Source organism: Gobio gobio (genome assembly GCF_949357685.1).
Source record: "Gobio gobio genome assembly, chromosome: 16".
Classification (NCBI taxonomy): domain Eukaryota; kingdom Metazoa; phylum Chordata; class Actinopteri; order Cypriniformes; family Gobionidae; genus Gobio; species Gobio gobio.
The window spans coordinates 4,091,704-4,099,203 of NC_137109.1; the positions used below are offsets into that span (position 1 = coordinate 4,091,704).

At 50.4% G+C, this 7,500-nt stretch overlaps 1 protein-coding gene across 1 annotated transcript in view; it reads right to left on the bottom strand.

Annotated features, from left to right (window-relative positions):
* Positions 1-7,500, bottom strand: part of mgat4b (alpha-1,3-mannosyl-glycoprotein 4-beta-N-acetylglucosaminyltransferase B) — a 160,718-nt gene that overhangs the window by 128,684 nt on the left and 24,534 nt on the right. The gene's annotated exons all lie outside the window — the stretch shown is intronic.

A 7,500-nucleotide genomic window follows, 5' to 3' on the forward strand; every position in this document is an offset into this window, starting at 1 on the left:
AGGACGTTCCCCATGTCCTCACTTTTCAAAATGCTTATAAATCACAGAATGAGTTTTTTTTCACAGAAAGTGAACTGCACAGTCTCCTGTGAGGGGTAGGTTTAGGGGCAGGGGCAGTGTGTGTGTGTGTGTGTGTGTGTGTGTGTGTGTGTGTGTGTGTGTGTGTGTGTGTGTGTGTGTGTGTGTGTGTGTGTGATGGGTAGGTTTAGGGTCAGTGTAAGGGGATAGAAAATACTGGTTTGTACGGTATAAAAACCATTACGCCTATGGAATGTCCTCACATTTCACAAAAACAAACATGTGTGTGTGTGTGTGTGTGTGTGTGTGTGTGTGATGGGTAGGTTTAGGGGGATATAATGTACAGTATAAAAACCATTACGCCTACGGTATGTCCTCACATAGACAGCAAAACAAACCTGTGTGTGAGAAACACTGATGAAGGTGTTCAGTAGAAAAGAGGAAGGTAAAGGATGAAGGTTAACAGAGACTGAGAGAGACGGATGGACGGATGAAGAATGAGAGAGACTGAGAGAGACGGATGGACGGATGGGAGGGTGAAGAGGGAATGAGACACTTGAACCAGACGAGGGCAAAGTTTAACGGATTGGCCGTTTGTCAGACTCTAAGAAAACTTGACCTCAGGATGACCTGAAGCAGAGACGCTCAATAACCTTCTGTGGCTGCAGCGGTGGATCTGTGTGTGTGTGAGAGTGTTTTCAGTGAGGGTCTGTAGGCTAAACTTTAACTCAAGCTGAAGCCCCTCAGCTCATCTTCTCCACTGTTCTCTGCATGTAAATAAATATTTCTTATATTTTTGCCAGATATGTAATTCAGTGACACACTGGGCTGAGAACCAAAACTAGAAACAGGAGATGATGTTAATAATCACAGTGATTACACGAGTTCTTCCTTCAGCTGCCACTGCCATAAATCACACCTGAACTCTTCCACAATATTGTGCAGTCAAAGTTAATGAGATATTATGGTCTTGGCTTCTCCTTTGTGTGCTCCATTAGCAGAGCTGTCCGCAGATTGAGACCCGATTCCCATTATAACCCAGAATAAACCCAGCCGATGATCTGAGCTGATACACTCATCTCTGAGGGTAAGCCGAGTCCTGTGAGCGTCCTGAGGTTCCTCAGGGCCGTCTCTGTGTCCTCGAAGACACTGATACTCCGACAGCGGAGATGCTAATCAACCAGCAGCCAATCACATCGCACCAAATCAGGCCAATGAGAAAGAGATGCTAATCAATTCTCTCACGAAGGAGAGGAAGACCACGATACACTTCAACAGAACTCATCGAACACACAAGAGTGACGTCGCTCAGAACTAAATCTGGCCCAGATGAAGAGCCTTTGAGTTTGTGTCTAAGAGCTGCACAGATGGTCTGTTATCATATAACTGATGGTCTGGTGGATTGGCTTTCACTCCTGAAAGTCGCTCTTCATTTGCATAAAGATAAACATTTGCATAAAGTTAGCTCCCCCTCACGCACGCTATTTAACTCCCCATCACGTGCGCTAGTTAGCTCACATCACGTACGCTAGTTAGCTCCCCATCACGTGCGCTAGTTAGCTCACATCACGTGCGCTAGTTAGCTCACATCACGTGCGCTAGTTAGCTCCCCCTCACGTGCACTAGTTAGCTCACATCACGTGCGCTAGTTAGCTCCCCCTCACGTGCGTTAGTTAGCTCCCCATCACGTGCGTTAGTTAGCTCCCCATCACGTGCGTTAGTTAGCTCTCCATCACGTGCGTTAGTTAGCTCCCCATCACGTGCGTTAGTTAGCTCCCCATCTCGTGCGTTAGTTAGCTCTCCATCACGTGCGTTAGTTAGCTCCCCATCACGTGCGTTAGTTAGCTCCCCCTCACGTGCGTTAGTTAGCTCCCCCTCACGTGCACTAGTTAGCTCACATCACGTGCGCTAGTTAGCTCCCCCTCACGTGCGTTAGTTAGCTCCCCATCACGTGCGTTAGTTAGCTCCCCATCACGTGCGTTAGTTAGCTCTCCATCACGTGCGTTAGTTAGCTCCCCATCACGTGCGTTAGTTAGATCCCCATCTCGTGCGTTAGTTAGCTCTCCATCACGTGCGTTAGTTAGCTCTCCATCACGTGCGTTAGTTAGCTCCCCATCACGTGCGTTAGTTAGCTCCCCATCACGTGCGTTAGTTAGCTCCCCATCACGTGCGTTAGTTAGCTCCCCATCACGTGCGTTAGTTAGCTCCCCATCACGTACGCTAGTTAGCCCCCATCACGTGCGTTAGTTAGCTCCCCATCTCGTGCGTTAGTTAGCTCCCCATCACGTGCGTTAGTTAGCTCCCCATCACGTGCGTTAGTTAGCTCCCCATCACGTGTGTTAGTTAGCTCCCCATCACGTGCGTTAGTTAGCTCCCCATCTCGTGCGTTAGTTAGCTCCCCATCACGTGCGTTAGTTAGCTCCCCATCACGTGCGTTAGTTAGCTCCCCATCACGTGCGTTAGTTAGCTCCCCATCACGTGCGTTAGTTAGCTCCCCACCACGTGCGTTAGTTAGCTCCCCATCTCGTGCGTTAGTTAGCTCACCATCTCGTGCGTTAGTTAGCTCCCCATCACGTGCGTTAGTTAGCTCTCCATCACGTGCGTTAGTTAGCTCCCCATCACGTGCGTTAGTTAGCTCCCCATCACGTGCGTGAGTTAGCTCTCCATCACGTGCGTTAGTTAGCTCCTCATCACGTGCGTTAGTTAGCTCCCCATCTCGTGCGTTAGTTAGCTCTCCATCACGTGCGTTAGTTAGCTCCCCATCACGTGCGTTAGTTAGCTCCCCATCACGTGCGTTAGTTAGCTCCCCATCACGTGCGTTAGTTAGCTCCCCATCACGTGCGTTAGTTAGCTCTCCATCACGTGCGTTAGTTAGCTCTCCATCTCGTGCATTAGTTAGCTCCCCATCACGTGCGTTAGTTAGCTCCCCATCACGTGCGTTAGTTAGCTCCCCATCACGTGCGTTAGTTAGCTCCCCATCTCGTGCGTTAGTTAGCTCTCCATCACGTGCGTTAGTTAGCTCTCCATCACGTGCGTTAGTTAGCTCCCCATAACGTGCGTTAGTTAGCTCCCCATCACATGCGTTAGTTAGCTCTCCATCTCGTGCGTTAGTTAGCTCTCCATCACGTGCGTTAGTTAGCTCCCCATTACGTAAGTTAGTTAGCTCCCCATCACGTGCGTTAGTTAGCTCTCCATCACGTGCGTTAGTTAGCTCCCCATCACGTGCGTTAGTTAGCTCCCCATAACGTGCGTTAGTTAGCTCCCCATCACGTGCGTTAGTTAGCTCTCCATCTCGTGCGTTAGTTAGCTCTCCATCACGTGCGTTAGTTAACTGTCCATCTCGTGCGTTAGTTAGCTCCCAATAACGTGCATTAGTTAGCTCCCCATCTCGTGCGTTAGTTAGCTCTCCATCACGTGCATTAGTTAGCTCTCCATCTCGTGCGTTAGTTAGCTCCCAATAACGTGCGTTAGTTAGCTCCCCATCACGTGCGTTAGTTAGCTCCCCATAACGTGCGTTAGTTAGCTCTCCATCTCGTGCGTTAGTTAACTCTCCATCTCGTGCGTTAGTAAGCTCCCAATAACATGCGTTAGTTAGCTCCCCATCACGTGCGTTAGTTAGCTCTCCATCACGTGCGTTAGTTAGCTCCCCATCACGTGCGTTAGTTAGCTCCCCATAACGTGCGTTAGTTAGCTCCCCATCTAGTGCGTTAGTTAGCTCACCATCACGTGCGTTAGTTAGCTCCCCATCTCGTGCGTTAGTTAGCTCCCCATCTCGTGCGTTAGTTAGCTCCCCATCTCGTGCGTTAGTTAGCTCCCAATTACGTGCGTTAGTTAGCTCCCCATCTCGTGCGTTAGTTAGCTCCCCATCTCGTGCGTTAGTTAGCTCCCCATCACGTGCGTTAGTTAGCTCCCCATCTCGTGCGTTAGTTAGCTCCCCATCTCGTGCGTTAGTTAGCTCCCCATCTCGTGCGTTAGTTAGCTCCCCATAACGTGCGTTAGTTAGCTCTCCATCTCGTGCGTTAGTTAGCTCCCCATAACGTGCGTTAGTTAGCTCCCCATCACGTGCGTTAGTTAGCTCTCCATCATGTGCGTTAGTAAGCTCTCCATCACGTGCGTTAGTTAGCTCTCCATCACGTGCGTTAGTTAGCTCCCCATCTCGTGCGTTAGTTAGCTCCCCATCACGTGCGTTAGTTAGCTCTCCATCTCGTGCGTTAGTTAGCTCCCCTTCTCGTGCGTTAGTTAGCTCCCCATCAAGTGCGTTAGTTAGCTCCCCATCTCGTGCGTTAGTTAGCTCCCCTTCTCGTGCGTTAGTTAACTCCCGATCACGTGCATTAGTTAGCTCCCCATCTCGTGAGTTAGTTAGCTCCCCATCTCGTGCGTTAGTTAGCTCCCCATCTCGTGCGTTAGTTAGCTCCCCTTCTCGTGCGTTAGTTAGCTCCCCATCACGTGCGTTAGTTAGCTCCCCATCACGTGCGTTAGTTAGCTCCCCTTCTCGTGCGTTAGTTAGCTCCCCATCACGTGCGTTAGTTAGCTCCCCATCACGTGCGTTAGTTAGCTCCCCATCACGTGCGTTAGTTAGCTCCCCATCTCGTGCGTTAGTTAGCTCCCCATCACGTGCGTTAGTTAGCTCCCCATCACGTGCGTTAGTTAGCTCCCCATCACGTGCGTTAGTTAGCTCCCCATCACGTGCGTTAGCTCCCCATCACGTGCGTTAGTTAGCTCCCTATCTCGTGCGTTAGTTAGCTCCCCATCACGTGCGTTAGTTAGCTCCCCATCACGTGCGTTAGTTAGCTCCCCTTCTCGTGCGTTAGTTAGCTCCCCATCAAGTGCGTTAGTTAGCTCCCCATCTCGTGCGTTAGTTAGCTCCCCTTCTCGTGCGTTAGTTAACTCCCCATCACGTGCATTAGTTAGCTCCCCATCTCGTGAGTTAGTTAGCTCCCCATCTCGTGCGTTAGTTAACTCCCCATCACGTGCATTAGTTAGCTCCCCATCTCGTGAGTTAGTTAGCTCCCCATCTCGTGCGTTAGTTAGCTCCCCATCTCGTGCGTTAGTTAGCTCCCCTTCTCGTGCGTTAGTTAGCTCCCCATCACGTGCGTTAGTTAGCTCCCCATCACGTGCGTTAGTTAGCTCTCCATCACGTGCGTTAGTTAGCTCCCCATCACGTGCGTTAGTTAGCTCCCCATCACGTGCGTTAGTTAGCTCCCCATCACGTGCGTTAGTTAGCTCCCCACCACGTGCGTTAGTTAGCTCCCCATCTCGTGCGTTAGTTAGCTCACCATCTCGTGCGTTAGTTAGCTCCCCATCACGTGCGTTAGTTAGCTCCCCATCACGTGCGTTAGTTAGCTCCCCAACACGTGCGTTAGTTAGCTCCCCATCACGTGCGTTAGTTAGCTCCCCATCACGTGCGTTAGTTAGCTCCCCATCACGTGCATTAGTTAGCTCCCCATCTCGTACGTTAGTTAGCTCCCCATCACGTGCGTTAGTTAGCTCCCCATCTCGTACGTTAGTTAGCTCCCCATCACGTGCGTTAGTTAGCTCTCCATCACGTGCGTTAGTTAGCTCTCCATCACGTGCGTTAGTTAGCTCCCCATCTCGTGCGTTAGTTAGCTCTCCATCACGTGCGTTAGTTAGCTCTCCATCACGTGCGTTAGTTAGCTCCCCATCTCGTGCGTTAGTTAGCTCTCCATCACGTGCGTTAGTTAGCTCTCCATCACGTGCGTTAGTTAGCTCCCCATCACGTGCGTTAGTTAGCTCCCCATCACGTGCGTTTGTTAGCTCCCCATCACGTGCGTTAGTTAGCTCCCCATCTCGTGCGTTAGTTAGCTCTCCATCACGTGCGTTAGTTAGCTCTCCGCTCTCCATCACGTGCGTTAGTTAGCTCTCCATCACGTGCGTTAGTTAGCTCCCCATCACGTGCGTTAGTTAGCTCTCCATCATGTGCGTTAGTTAGCTCCCCATCACGTGCGTTAGTTAGCTCCCCATCTCGTGCGTTAGTTAGCTCCCCATCTCGTGCGTTAGTTAGCTCCCCATCACGTGCGTTAGTTAGCTCCCCATCACGTGCGTTAGTTAGCTCCCCATCACGTGCGTTAGTTAGCTCCCCATCACGTGCGTTAGTTAGCTCCCCATCACGTGCGTTAGTTAGCTCCCCATCTCGTGCGTTAGTTAGCTCCCCATCACGTGCGTTAGTTAGCTCCCCATCTCGTGCGTTAGTTAGCTCCCCATCTCGTGCGTTAGTTAGCTCCCCATCACGTGCGTTAGTTAGCTCCCCATCTCGTGCGTTAGTTAGCTCCCCATCACGTGCGTTAGTTAGCTCCCCATCTCGTGCGTTAGTTAGCTCCCCATCTCGTGCGTTAGTTAGCTCCCCATCTCGTGCGTTAGTTAGCTCCCCATCTCGTGCGTTAGTTAGCTCCCCATCACGTGCGTTAGTTAGCTCCCCATCTCGTGCGTTAGTTAGCTCCCCATCTCGTGCGTTAGTTAGCTCCCCATCTCGTGCGTTAGTTAGCTCCCCATCACGTGCGTTAGTTAGCCGTGCAGTGATTATCCAAAGCTTTGTAGAGAAATGAAAACAGAGCGCAGTGAGAGCGGCGTCCTTCACAGCATTGACCTCCACACGCGTCTCAGCGCTTCAGCCGCGGGTCAAGGAGATGTGAAGCCACCCTGAGATTTTCCTTAATCATTCTTAATGGCTCCTGTCCCCGTCCTCAGGCCTGGACAGGAGACCCCAGCGCTTTCATTAGCAGAGAGGGACCAAACACCATCAGCATCAGCATCACCATCAATCTCGCGCAGGGAAACGAGGGAACGGGAGGAGCTGATGGAGAGCAAGAGGATCCGTCAGGAGAGATGTTCAGTGGCTTCACTGAATAAACACTGAGCTGAGTTTGACTGCACGTCTGAAATGAAAACAATTTCTCATTACAACGACAATTTACACTTTTCCGACAGAAAGAGCGCCTGACTAAACGCCTCGCTCTGGTGTAAAATAAGCCCATATATCCTCGAGTGTTTATGCCAACACTGAACGTCTGGATTATGACTATAAGGTCAGATTTACACAACTGCAGCCCGGATGGGTTTATTACTAACAACAGTCACCAAATCAAAAGATAATTGGTCCAAAAAATGGATTGGATGCGGCCACTCATTCTTTCCTCTCAAAGTTGGGAATTTAACTTTAACAAGAGAACAGAATCATCACTTCCTGGGGAACTGGCTCAAACTATCAGTGATAAACTGAGTTACTCAATCAATAAATGAGAGTCATTTCACACACACACACACACACACACACACACACACACACACACACACACACACACGAGTGTCATCTCAGAGCGTCAGACGAAACACACACACACACACACACACACACACACACACACATCATGAGTGTCATCTCAGAGCGTCAGACAAAACACACACACACACACACACACACACACACACACACGAGTGTCATCTCAGAGCGTCAGACGAAACACA